Genomic DNA, 14,911 nt, shown 5'->3' on the forward strand with positions numbered 1-14,911 from the left:
AGGAAAATCAAATCAAAGTTTATTTGTCACGTGCGCCGTAGACCTTACAGTGAAATGCTTACTTACAGGCTCTAACCAATAGTGCAAAAAAGGTATTAGGTGAAAAATAGGTAAGTAAAGAAATAAAAAACAATAGTAAAAAATAACAGTAGCGAGGCTATAAAAATAGCGAGGCTACATACAGACACCGGTTAGTCGGGCTGATTTGAGGTAGTATGTACATGTAGATATGGTTAAAGTGACTATGCATATATATATGATGAACAGAGAGTAGCAGTAGCGTAAAAGAGGGGTTGGCGGGTGGTGGGTGGCGGGTGGTGGGACATAATGCAGATAGCCCGGTTAGCCAATGTGCGGGAGCACTGGTTGGTCAGACCAACTGAGGTAGTATGTACATGAATGTATAGTTAAAGTGACTATGCATATATGATAAACAGAGAGTAGCAGCAGCGTAAAAGAGGGGTTGAGGGGGGGAACACAATGCAAATAGTCCGGGTAGCCATTTGATTACCTGTTCAGGAGTCTTATGGCTTGGGGGTAAAAACTGTTGAGAAGCCTTTTTGTCCTAGACTACGCACTCCGGTACCGCTTGCCATGCAGTAGTAGAGAGAACAGCCAATGACTGGGGTGGCTGGGGTCTTTGACAATTTTTAGGGCCTTCCTCTGACATCGCTTGGTGTAGAGGTCCTGGATGGCAGGCAGCTTAGCCCCAGTGATGTACTGGGCTGTACGCACTACCCTCTGTAGTGCCTTGCGGTTGGAGGCCGAGGAATTGCTGTACCAGGCAGTGATGCAACCAGTGCTCTCGATGTTGCAGCTGTAGAACCTTTTGAGGATCTCAGGACCATTGCTAAATATTTTTAGTTTCCTAAGGGGGAATAGGCTTTGTCGTGCCCTCTTTACGACTGTCTTGGTATGTTTGGACCATTCTAGTTTGTTGGTGATGTGGACACCAAGGAACTTGAAGCTCTCAACCTGCTCCACTACAGCCCTGTCGATTAGAATGGGGGCGTGCTCGGTCCTCCTTTTCCTGTAGTCCACAATAATCTCCTTAGTCTTGGTTACGTTGAGGGATAGGTTGTTATTCTGGCACCACCCGGCCAGGTCTATGACTTCCTCCCTATAGGCTGTCTCTTCATTGTCGGCGATCAGGCCTACCACTGTTGTGTCGTCTGCAAACTTAATGATGGTTTTGGAGTCGTGCCTGGCCATGCAGTCGTGGGTGAACAGGGAGTACAGGAGGAGTCTGAGCACGCACCCCTGGGGGGCTCCAGTGTTGAGGATCAGCGTGGCAGATGTGTTGCTACCTACCCTCACCACCTGGGGGCGGCCCATCAGGATGTCCAGGATCCAGTTGCAGAGGGAGGTGTTTAGTCCCAGGATCCTTAGTTTAGTGATGAGCTTTGAGGGCACTATGGTGTTGAACGCTGAGCTGTAGTCAATGAATAGCATTCTCACATAGGTGTTCCTTTTGTCCAGGTGGGAAAGGGCAGTGTGGAGTGCAATAGAGATTTCATCGTCTGTGGATCTGTTTGGGCGGTATGCAAATTGGAGTGGGTCTAGGGTTTCTGGTATAATGGTGTTGAAAAAGGACATTTGTCTGTCTGTCTAATGATCACTGTCTATTAAACACACACACACACACACACACACACAGTATTCCTACCCAGTCCAGGCCATCAGTGGGAGTGATCCCAGCGTCAATCACAAAGTCCTCTGCTGGGTGTCATGGTGGAGAGAGAGCTCGTAGGTTGGATGGACATCAGCAACAGGAGCATTATTTTCTCCCTCCTGCAAGAGAACATTTTGAGAAAAAATGGAAAGGTTTACTAAAGGGCCTGTACTCATAAAGTGTCTCAGAGTAGGAGTGCTGATCGAGGATCAGGTAAACCTCCAGTCAATAATGATCTAAAAGGCAAAAATTATCCTAGATCAGCACTCCTACTTTATGAATACGGACCCAGGTTTACAATTTATTGTTTCTACCCCCAGAGTTTTTTTTTGTTGTTGAGTAAAACAACTAAATTAGCAACCAAACTCTGAGTATGAAGTAGACTAGGCCAAACTCATCACTAGTATAACAGGGATAAATGAAAACAAAAAAAAATCCAAGATACAACCTTAGAAGTGTGGGTGATGAATCCAAGGTGTTTAGTGTAGTCTGGTGCCACCCTTGGGCCCAGACATAAATAACAGCATGTTAGCTGGCCCAGATATGAGTATTTCCACTACTATGATACATTATTTATTTTAATTGATGGTCAGCATGCATTTGTGTTGCATTTGCTGCATTACCATGTTTATTAGGCCTACCATGTTATAACTTCAATAACGGACTATTGAGACAAACAGACTAACATGTTTGTGTGCAATTCCCCCAATCAAACTGCACTGTAAATAGACACACCAGCTGTCAGTATGTCTTACCTGCCCACAATAAGAGACAAATAGCCTATAATAATGCTTTGATCATTCATACACGGGATTTTTGTTAGGGTTAGCCTATACAAAATGAATACAAAATATTACTACTGTAATCATTTGTGGTGTTTCTAATTTCATATAGCTAAGCAGCCTATATCACCATACTGACTATGTGATCCCGATGTGATATCCTGAGTTATTAAACGGGATGAAAATGTAATTATTTTTCAAAATAGATACTATAGCTAGCGATTCCCAGGTCCCTTAATACGGATTTCCTTTCGCCAGCTAAACACTAAGACAACGCAACGCATGGGGAACTCTAAAAAAATAAAATAAAAAACAATGAATCGACGTCGCCATACAAACGCAGCGTTTATAAATGTGCAGCGCAGCAGCCGAACAGGTATAACTGTAGAGGAACACAGACAGCTTTTTTGCATGAAACACTGCACACTGACATTGTTTAGCCTATCTGTGAAAATGGGAGGGGACACATGGGAGAAAGCCATATCGCAGATAACAGGTTTACTAAAGGAAACATACAGCAGCGGTTGCTACTCACATGTTTGGCAAGGATTGTTATGCGAGACGAGAATGATCAAGACTGCAAATTGTTGTCAGAGCTGGTCAGATACGCGTCGGTTTCTGATGCTAGTATTGTATATGACACTTGTTAAATAAGAAAGGAAAATAAATTATCTGAAAATAAAGCAATAAACTGTTGTTTATATTTTATTTACGCCCCCCCTGCTGCAGCACGGGCCTCTCTTTGACATTTCCCGAGCACCGGGGTGAGAGTTCACAATCAGACAACGAGGTTTTGTGGAACGACAAGAAGGTAAAAAAAGCTGGAGGACTGAATGTGACGCTAAGGTGTGAATATGGTTTGCTATAGGACGATGTGGTAGGTGCTAGGCCCGTGTGCAGCCCCTACAAGAATAGTCACAGTAGGCAAATTGGCGTTTAAAAGACATCTAAAATACGGATTTCATCCAGACGTTGAAGTTAGTTTCAATTTAGGTTCTGAATGAAAGGTGAAAATACGTATTTTCCAGACTTTGAAATCAGGTTCATTTTCAGTTCTGAATGAGAGTTGAAATACGTAATTTATAGACATCTATGTTTGGGCCAAATCAAGGCTGGTCCAGACCGGACAACATCTGAACAAAACATAGACATCTATGATTGGTCCAGATTTGGACTGGACTGGACCAAAAACCAACGTCAATGGACATGGAAGTCAAGGCCAGAGTTATAGCCTAAAGCAGGGATGGGCAACTCCAGTCCACAGGTCTGGAAAAGTGTCACACTTTTCCCCCATCCCAAGTCAACACAATGAATTAATTAAGCTAATTCTAAACTGAAGATTATGATTAGTTGATTATTGGAGTCACATGTGTTAGCTGGGACTGGGGTAAAAGTGTTACACCATCCAGGCCCCAGAGAACTGGAGTTGCCCATCCCTGGTCTACAGTGTTGCCTAAAATTTTACTTTAGGAATCCCGAATCTACACTACCGGTCAAAAGTTTTAGAACACCTACACATTCAAGGGTTTTTCTTTATTTTTTATAAAAATTCTACATTGTAGAATAATAGTGAAGACATCAAAACTATGAAATAACACATCATGTAGTAATCATGTATCATGTAGTAATCAAAAATGTGTTAAACAAATAAAAAAAATCTGTTATATTTGAGATTCTAGAAATCGCCACCCTTTGCCTTGATGACAGTTTTGCACACCCTTGGCATTCTCTCCTCCAGCTTCACATGGAATGCTTTTCCAACAGTCTTGAAGGAGTTCCCACATATGCTGAGCACTTGTTGGCTACTTTTCCTTCACTCTGCGGTCCGACTCATCCCATCCTATCTCAATTTGGTTGAGGTAGGGGGATTGTGGAGGCAAGGTCATATGATGCAGAACTCCATCACTCTCCTTCTTGGTAAAATAGCCCTTACACAGCCTGGAGGTGTGTTGGGTCATTGTCCTGTTGAAAAATAAATGGTAGTCCCATTTAGAGCAAAACCAGATGAGATGGCGTATCACTGAAATTGTCCCCATCATCCTATCTGAATGTTTGTTTTGTCTTGTTCATTTTAAAGTTGATGATACAACAACAAAAATGAAAACCGTATGTTTTTTTCATTGTATTTTCTAAACCAGATCTATTGTGTTATATTCTCCTATATTCAATTCACATTTACACAAACTTCAGAGTGTTTTCTTTAAAATGAAATCAAGAATATGCATATCCTTGGTTCTGAGCCTGAGCTACAGGCAGTTAGATTTGGGTATGTCTTCAGGCGGAAATGGAAAAAAGTAGGGGGTTAGCTGTAAGAGGTTATTAACTTCTTATGGCTGAGGGGCAGTATTGAGTAGCTTGGATGAATAAGGTGCCCAAAGTAAACTACCTGCTACTCAGGCCCAGAAGCTAAGATATCAAATCAAATTTATTTATATAGCCATTCTTTCATCAGCTGATATCTCAACGTGCTGTACAGAAACCCAGACTAAAACCCAAACAGCAAGCAATGCAGGTGTAAAAGCACGGTGGCTAGGAAAAACTCCCTAGAAAGGCCAAAACCTAGGAAGAAACCTAGACAGGAACCAGGCTATGAGGGGTGGCCAGTCCTCTTCTGTCTGTGCCGGGTGGAGATTATAACAGAACATGGCCCAGCTGTTCAAATGTTCATAAATGACCAGCATGGTCAAATAATAATAATCACAGTAGTTGTCGAGGGTGCAGCAAGTCAGCACCTCGGGAGTAAATGTCAGTTGGCTTTTCATAGCCAAGCATTAAGAGTATCTCTACCGCTCCTGCTGTCTCTAGAGAGTTGAAAACAGCAGATCTGGGACAGGTAGCACGTCCGGGGAACAGGTCAGGGTTCCATAGCCGCAGGCAGAACAGTTGAAACTGGAGCAGCAGCATGGCGAGGTGGACTGGGGACAGCAAGGAGTCATCATGCCAGGTAGTCCTGAGGCATGGTCCTAGGGCTCAGGTCCTCCGAGAGAGAGAAAGAAAGAGAGAGAGAGAGAATTAGAGAGAGCATACTTAAATTCACACAGGACACCGGATAAGACAGGAGAAATACTCCAGATATAACAGACCCTAGCCACCCAACACATAAACTACTGCAGCATAAATACTGGAGGCTGAGACAGGAGGGGTCAGGAGACACTGTGGCCCCATCCGATGATACCCCCGGACAGGGCCAAACAGGCAGGATATAACCCCACCCACTTTGCCAAAGCACAGCCCCCGCACCACTAGAGGGATAACTTCAACCACCAACTTACCATCCTGAGACAAGGCCGAGTATAGCACACAAAGATCTCCGCCACGGCACAACCCAAGGAGGGGGGGGGGGGGGGGAAGAGCACCAGTAAGCCAGTGACTCAGCCCCTGTAATAGGGTTAGAGGCAGAGATTCCCAGTGGAGAGAGGGGAACCGGCCAGGCAGAGACAGCAAGGGCGGTTCGTTGCTCCAGAGCCTTTCCGTTCACCTTCACACCCCTGGGCCAGACTACACTCAATCATATGACCCACTGAAGAGATGAGTCTTCAGTAAACTTAAAGACCGAGTCTGCGTCTCTCACATTGGTAGGCAGACCACTCCATAAAAATGGAGCTCTATAGGAGAAAGCCCTGCCTCCAGCTGTTTGCTTAGAAATTCTAGGGACAATTAGGAGGCCTGCGTCTTGTGACCGTAGCGTACGTGTAGGTATGTACAGCAGGACCAAATTGGAAAGATAGGTAGAAGCAAGCCCATGTAATGCTTTGTAGGTTAGCAGTAAAACATTGAAATCAGCCCTTGCCTTAACAGGAAGCCAGTGTATGGATGCTAGCACTGGAGTAATATGATCAAATTTTTTGGTTCTAGTCACGATTCTAGCAGCCGTATTTAGCACTAACTGAAGTTTATTTAGTGCATTATCCGGGTAGCCGGAAAGTAGAGCATTGCAGTAGTCTAACCTAGAAGTAACAAAAGCATGGATTAATTTTTCTGCATAATTTTTGGACATGAAGTTTCAGATTTTTGCAATGTTACGTAGATGGAAAAAAGCTGTCCTAGAAACAGTCTTGATATGTTCAGCAAAAGAGAGATCAGGGTCCAGAGTATTTTTAAAAAAAAATAATTATTTCACCTTTATTTAACCAGGTAGGCAAGTTGAGAACATGTTCTCATTTACAATTGCGACCTGGCCAAGATAAAGCAAAGCAGTTCGACACATACAACGACACAGAGTTACACATGGAGTAAAACAAACATACAGTCAATAATACAGTATAAACAAGTCTATATACGATGTGAGCAAATGAGGTGAGATAAGGGAGGTAAAGGCAAAAAGGCCATGGTGGCAAAGTAGATACAATATAGCAAGTAAAACATTATAGGTGGGCTATGTACAGGTGCAGTAATCTGTGAGCTGCTCTGACAGTTGGTGCTTAAAGCTAGTGAGGGAGATAAGTGTTTCCAGTTTCAGAGATTTTTGTAGTTCGTTCCAGTCATTGGCAGCAGAGAACTGGAAGGAGAGGCGGCCAAAGAAAGAATTAGTTTTGGGGGTGACTAGAGAGATATACCTGCTGGAGCGTGTGCTACAGGTGGGAGATGCAATGGTGACCAGCGAGCTGAAATAAGGGGGGACTTTACCTAGCAGGGTCTTGTAGATGACATGGAGCCAGTGGGTTTGGCGACGAGTATGAAGCGAGGGCCAGCCAACGAGAGCGTACAGGTCGCAATGGTGGGTAGTATATGGGGCTTTGGTGACAAAACGGATTGCACTGTGATAGACTGCATCCAATTTGTTGAGTAGGGTATTGGAGGCTATTTTGTAAATGACATCGCCAAAGTCGAGGATTGGTAGGATGGTCAGTTTTACAAGGGTATGTTTGGCAGCATGAGTGAAGGATGCTTTGCTGCGAAATAGGAAGCCAATTCTAGATTTAACTTTGGATTGGAGATGTTTGATATGGGTCTGGAAGGAGAGTTTACAGTCTAACCAGACACCTAAGTATTTGTAGTTGTCCACGTATTCTAAGTCGGAGCCGTCCAGAGTAGTAATGTTGGACAGGCGGGTAGGTACAGGTAGCGATCGGTTGAAGAGCATGCATTTAGTTTTACTTGTATTTAAGAGCAATTGGAAGCCACGGAAGGAGAGTTGTATGGCATTGAAGCTTGCCTGGAGGGTTGTTAACACAGTATCCAAAGAAGGGCCAGAAGTATACAGAATGGTGTCGTCTGCATAGAGGTGGATCAGAGATTCACCAGCAGCAAGAGCGACCTCATTGATGTATACAGAGAAGAGAGTCGGTCCAAGAATTGAACCCTGTGGCACCCCCATAGAGACTGCCAGAGGTCCGGACAGCAGACCCTCCGATTTGACACACTGAACTCTATCAGAGAAGTAGTTGGTGAACCAGGCGAGGCAATCATTTGAGAAACCAAGACTGTCGAGTCTGCCGATGAGGATGTGGTGATTGACAGAGTCGAAAGCCTTGGCCAGATCAATGAATACGGCTGCACAGTAATGTTTCTTATCGATGGCGGTTAAGATATCATTTAGGACCTTGAGCGTGGCTGAGGTGCACCCATGACCAGCTCTGAAACCAGATTGCATAGCAGAGAAGGTATGGTGAGATTCGAAATGGTCGGTAATCTGTTTGTTGACTTGGCTTTCGAAGACCTTAGAAAGGCATGGTAGGATAGATATAGGTCTGTAGCAGTTTGGGTCAAGAGTGTCACCCCCTTTGAAGAGGGGGATGACCGCAGCTTCTTTCCAATCTTTGGGAATCTCAGACGACACGAAAGAGAGGTTGAACAGGCTAGTAATAGGGGTGGCAACAATTTTGGCAGATAATTTTAGAAAGAAAGGGTCCAGATTGTCTAGCCCGGCTGATTTGTAGGGGTCCAGATTTTGCTGCTCATTCAGAACATCAGCTGAGCAGATTTGGGAGAAGGAGAAATGGGGAAGGCTTGGGCAAGTTGTTGTGGGGGGTGCAGTGCTGTTGACCGGGGTAGGAGTAGCCAGGTGGAAAGCATGGCCAGCCGTAGAAAAATGCTTATTGAAATTCTCAATTATGGTGGATTTATCAGTGGTGACAGTGTTTCCTATCTTCAGTGCAGTGGGCAGCTGGGAGGAGGGGTTCTTATTCTCCATGGACTTTACAGTGTCCCAGAACTTTTTTGAGTTAGTGTTGCAGGAAGCAAATTTCTGCTTGAAAAAGCTAGCCTTGGCTTTTCTAACTGCCTGTGTATAATGGTTTCTAGCTTCCCTGAACAGCTGCATATCACGGGGGCTGTTCGATGCTAATGCAGAACGCCATAGGATGTTTTTTTGTTGGTTAAGGGCAGTCAGGTCTGGGGAGAACCAAGGGCTATGTCTATTCCTGGTTCTACATTTCTTGAATGGGGCATGTTTATTTAAGATGGTTAGGAAGGCATTTTTAAAAAATATAAAAAATATAATATAGTAATGCCGAGGTCCTTCACAGTTTTATTTGAGACGACTGTACAACCATCAAGATTAATTGTCAGATTCAACAGAAGATCTCTTTGTTTCTTGGGACCTAGAACATGCATCTCTGTTTTGTCGGAGTTTAAAAGTAGGACGTTTGCAGCCATCCACTTCCTTATGTCTGAAACACAGGCTTCTAGCGAGGGCAATTTTGGGGCTTCACCATGTTTCATTCAAATGTGCAGCTGTGTTACCTCTGCAGCAGAGATAACTCTCGGTCTTCCATTCCTGTGGCGGTCCTCATGAGAGCCAGTTTCATCATAGAGCTTGATGGTTTTTGCGACTGCAATTTTTCTGTACTGACTGACCTTCATGTCTTAAAGACATGATGCACTGGTTTTATTAGTCCTGATTCCTGTGACTAATCAATTTAAGCTCTGAAAATCAGTTACCCAACTTTATCAGGAGGAGTTATCGTGAGCCTATGTGCAATGTGTTTACATAGTGTCAGAACATAAATTACAAGATTATGTAATAATGCTGATATTGCATCAAATGGTTGTTTTATGCAACAGAATAAGGGTTGTTAGAACGTTCATCTGTGTTTGTTCTACTGAGAATGAACCTCTGGAAGATTTACGATATCTTTGGGCGATACCCGCATTCCAGAGCATGAGTTAATGTTTCTGCTCTATAAGGGACCAGAAAGAGATGACCCCAGGGCCAGACCTTGGTCTCTACACAAAGATAACTGTTTTTACAGCAGATACTGCCAATGTTGAATGTTTATCATTTTAAACTAGGAAAATAGACCCTTAATCTTAGACTTGGGACCACACAGCTATTCCACTGAATAGCAGGCTAATGATTGCTTTGCAATGCTTACAGTTAGCCACTGATACAAAAAGATAACTGTTTTTACAGCAGATACTGTCTGCTGTGAATTATAAGTATCTTTCATACTATTCTTAGCCTTGTGACCCATTCCATACATATGTTGTTTGTCATGTAGCCTGAAGGGGGTGTATCTTGGCTATAAAAGACCTTTGTACTTTTGTCTCGAGGCTCTTAACAAATCATCTGAGGGTGATTCGTCGACCAGCTATCATTAACGTAGAGCACTCAATTGATTAACTTTAAATGTGTGTGTTGTATTGATCTGCTCCCTTATTAATTTGTGAATAAAGATTTAGTTTAAGAATAACTCTGACTTGTGTGATAAGTTTGTCTCTCCTCATTTGATAGTAAAGAAATTACCCACCACATTTGACGATGAGGATGGGATGTGAATCTTCACTTGGTGACCGCTCCTGACGACCTGGGTAAATCGTGCACGAGGGATCCCTCAAACTTGGGATCTCAGGGAGACCACACTTCGGGAATGGAGCAGATGGACCCACCTTTGATCTGAGAGGCAGAGAGCCAAGTGGATACCACATCCCAAACTTAGTTTAAAAAAAGAAAGAGGTGAGCGAAACACGCAAAGTGAAGTTTTTATTATTTTAAATGTGCTAGCCATGTATGCCCTGGGTTTGGTCATTTAGGGTTAAACATCTAGAATCTGTGTGAACTAAATGAAAACTAGAATCTGTGTGAACTAGTTAAGGCCATTTATGATATAGTATAAGATAGTAAGGTGCACTTGTAATTGTTTTAAACCTGTACCCCATTTTAGAAGTATTGAAAGATGTAAATGTATGAGTTGCATTATCCTAGGAATTAATCATTAGAAAATAGAAAATATTCCTGCAGGTCGAAAAACAATTCATTGATGAGGTATGTTTGGGAATATCATTGTGTGACTGTGATATGAGAGTTGTGTGAATGTGGATATGAGTCTTAATCAGATGATTGAAATGTGGATAATAAGCATTGATATAGTGTTATCTTGGGGTTCCGTTCCTTCACTGCTCATCATTGAATATCACAGGGTGATATTGAGAGCGGGATGATATTTTAGAAAGCAGCGTCTATAGGTCTATAGTCTATAGTTCCTGAGAGGCTTGATTTTGCCGTGGTTTCTGGGAGGTTAGAGAACCGTTGAGGATCCCATGACGGGCTGGTCATTGTCCGGGAAACAAAAGTAAATTTTTTGGTTACACTGGGAGTATGTTTGGAGTGGAGAGTCCTTGAAAACGCAAATGGAATGGTTGATGTGAGTACCTAAGGATTTCCTATATTTTATATGGATTCTGTGAAGATATGAAAATGTGATGAATTCAATGTGTGTATGTGTGAATAATTATTTACTAGAGATTTGATAAAGTCATACAAGGAATATAATGAGATGCAACTTAAACAACCCGTACGTAGACGTACGTAGGTTTTGAGTTGGTCTCTTTAATGGATAATTTGATAAAGATGAGGTTTAAGCATTATTAAACTGTCTACAAAGTCTGGGCAATTGTCTCAGAAACTGTTTGGAGTGTGTCCACTTTTGGTTAATTTACCTTAACGATGTAACTATAAAACGCTTATTGGATTTTCTTTCCCCCGGGTACAAGATTTTAAATAAAACTGCCCTTAAAACCTTTTGTGACTAGGGGGCAGTATTTTCATTTTTGGAAAAATAACATTCCCGTAGTAAACGGGATATTTTGTCAGGACAAGATGCTAGAATATGCATATAATTGACAGCTTAGGATAGAAAACACTCTAAAGTTTCCAAAACTGTAAAAATATTGTCTGTGAGTATAACAAAACTGATATTGCAGGCGAAAGCCTGAGAAAAATCCAATCCGGAAGTGACTCATCTTTTGAAAGCTCTGCGTTCCAATGCGTCCCTATTGAGCAGTGAATGGGCTATCAACCAGATTACTTTTTCTCCAAGGTGTCTATAGCATTGTGACGTAGTTTTACGCATTTATGTTGAAGAATACCCGTAAGCGGCTACATTGCGCAACTGGTCACCTGATGGCTCCCAGAGTGATTCTTGCGTAAAATACAGAGGTAGCCATTATTCCAATCGGTCCTACTGAAAAACCAATTGTCCCGGTGGATATATTATCGAACAGATATTTGAAAAACACCTTGAGGATTGATTATAAACAACGTTTGCCATGTTTCTGTCGATATTATGGAGCTAATTTGGAATATTTTTCGGAGTTTTCGTGACTGCAATTCCCGGGCGAATTCTCAGCCAAACGTGAAGAACAAACGGAGCTATTTCGCCTACAGAAATAATATTTTGGGAAAAAAGGAACATTGACTATCTAACTGGGAGTCCCGTGAGTGAAAACACCCGAAGCTCATCAAAGGTAAACTATTTAATTTGATTGCTTTCTGATTTCCGTGACCAAGTTACCTGCTGCTAGCTGGACAAAATGCTATGCTATGCTATCGATAAACTTACCAAATGCTTGTCTAGCTTTGGCTGTAAAGCATATTTTGAAAATCTGAGATGACAGGGTGATTAACAAAAGGCTAAACTGTGTCTCAATATATTTCACTTGCGATTTTCATGAATAGGAATATTTTCTAGGAATATTTATGTCCGTTGCGTTATGCTAATTAGTGTCAGTCGATGATTACGCGGGATGGGGAGTCACTAGAGATTTTAAGGCCTGAAAAATATTTTTTTTTCTTCTTCCCAGTATGAGAGGAGTTGCTATATTTATTGAATGAACCTTTTTCCATAAAGTTAGAGCGATTTAAGATGGCATCTCGACGTAACTTATAATGTTGTACAAAGCCTAGGGTATCCATCAAACTAATTATCATTGTGGGATTAATACGATGTAGTAAAGTATTTGAAATATGTTGCATGAGAAAACATAATCTGATTTTATTAGATCTGTTTCCTAATCAATGAATGTCGATTTAACTTGTTGACTGCTAATCTGTTCCTTTTGCGCATGTGAGAATCTCTGCCGAGAAATGCTTGGACCTTTAAGGCTATTTTCTGGGAAATGTGTCGTTATTATGTGCCAGATGTTAAGATTACAAACCATCATAATTGGGTTATTTGCAGGATTTCTTCGTCATTTCAATAGCATTGGGTCTATGGTGTTGACTAAAATCGGTGTTTCTGATTGTAATTCAACTATTGGTATGTTTTGCCTGGACAGATACGACCACCAGGGTTTGTTTAAGATATGAACTGAACGTTTTAACAGCTTGCTTAGCTCAAATTGAAAGGCTAATTTATTCAGCATAAATACCGAGGCGATTTCGATGTAATACGTTGTCTGTTGCCTAAATGGTCTGCTGGAATAACATACTGAGAATGGAGTCGTATTGAAATAACTGAATCAAAGAAGAGACAGTTACCTAAATCGAATGAATTCTAATAATAGCGGATAGGTACTTGCAATAGAGCTATGCCCTTGATCATAATTTATATCTAAACATGAGTATTACTTATTGCAGGATACAACTGCAATGAACTGAAGTTGTGGTTGGGAAAAGGCTCTGGTATTCTGAAATGTATTTGTTTTTTTTCTTATGGATTGACTGAACATTTCATAAGTGTGGAGCCAAAAGAGAAGAGAAAGTTGTCAAGTTTGTTTTTAACCTTACAATAGAGGTAAGCGCAGAACGTTGTTAGAGAATGGGTTATATTTTTTTCCTACTGGTAAGAAAAGAAGAGTTAGTCGTGCTCGCTGGGCTATATCGGGCTGTAAGGGATGAAGTGGAACAATTGCAGTAGAGGTCTGAATAGTTGAATTGGAAATGTTCTGTGATAATTTCTGATTACTGTTGCTGGGTTTTATAGTTTAGGTAACACCAGTGAATTTGAGCAGGAAGTTAATGTATTCTAACATTATAATCTGTTTCCGTTAGGTGGAACAATCTCCGGTCATGAAAGTGGATTGCAGTTTGAGTTTATTTTTATTTTTACAGGGACAGTGCACATTAATCAAAGTTTCAGTAAAAGTGACGGTTTTAGCCAGCCGGCTATTTTTCAACCGCAGTTCCTGGGCAGGTTATTTAAAACAATTACAATACAGACAATCAAGGAACAGTGAGCACACGCAGAGCGACATAGAACAATCAACACATAGCACGCAAAAAGCAACAAAACAAAATAAATAGTGTTTCCACGTCTCACCAGCTACAGACAACATGGAAAGCGGCAATACACAGCTAGTGATTATTTTCACTAGTCTGATTGGCCTTTAGCCATGTCTTCATGTTATTTTTGAACGTGTGATAGGTGGTACAATTGTGTGTGTCTGGTGGCAGGGTATTCCAGACATGGGAAGCTCTCACAGAGAAAGCAGATTGACAAAATATACTTTTCCTTAAGGGAACTATACAGTCACCTCTCATGGCAGACTTTGTGGGCTTCCTATCAAGCATTTTTAGAGCCTGATTGCAGACAGACTGAATGGCTTTTAATGTTGTTCAGCAAGCTTGGGCCCAACTATTCAAGCAGTATGTTAAATGGGGGAGTATCATAGATTTGAAGTACAGTTTTGATACCTCTGTCGTCAAACAATTTCATATATATCGGAAAATAGCAAGATTGAATTTTGTTGTTTGATTTACCTTTTTCACCTGCCTTTTAAAAGAGAAGTTTGAATCAAGTATGCCAAGGTACTTAAAATCAGATACCCCCTGGAGCTTTTCCCCTAAGAAAGGAACATGCAGACTAATTTCTTCACATTGAGATGCAAACATGAGTCACTGAGCCACTTTGTAACCTGGACCATTACCGTAGTGAGTTCTTGTGCAGCTTGTGATTTGCTCTTTGCATGCACATAAACTCAGCAAAAACCTTTTTCAGGACCCTGTCTTTCAAAGATAATTCGTAAAAATCCAAATTACTTCACAGATCTTCATTGTAAAGGGTTTAAACACTGTTTCCCATGCTTGTTCAATGAACCATAAACAATTAATGAACATGCACCTGTGGAACGGTCATTAAGACACTAACAGCTTACAGAAGTTAGGAAATTAAGGTCACAGTTATGAAAACTTAGGATACTAAAGAGGCCTTTCTACTGACTCTGAAAAACACCAAAAGACAAATGCCCAGGGTCCCTGCTCATCTGCGTGAACGTGCCTTAGGCATGTGTAACGGAT

General features: G+C 41.7%; 1 protein-coding gene across 1 annotated transcript in view; it reads right to left on the minus strand.

The window, feature by feature from the left end:
- The window catches only part of LOC110528309 (fibroblast growth factor receptor substrate 3), a 45,369-nt gene extending 41,989 nt beyond the window's left edge, over nucleotides 1–3,380 (minus strand). The window contains exons 1-2 of the mRNA XM_021610274.3: nucleotides 2,990–3,380; nucleotides 1,667–1,791 (exon numbers count right to left, since the gene is read on the minus strand). The gene's annotated coding sequence lies outside the window, so the exon portion shown is untranslated. The remainder of the gene's footprint in view (nucleotides 1–1,666; nucleotides 1,792–2,989) is intronic.
- Between the last annotated feature and the right edge of the window lie 11,531 nt (nucleotides 3,381–14,911).

This window comes from Oncorhynchus mykiss, chromosome 7, assembly GCF_057628025.1.
Source record: "Oncorhynchus mykiss isolate SJ-2025 chromosome 7, ASM5762802v1, whole genome shotgun sequence".
NCBI classification, from domain to species: Eukaryota; Metazoa; Chordata; class Actinopteri; order Salmoniformes; family Salmonidae; genus Oncorhynchus; species Oncorhynchus mykiss.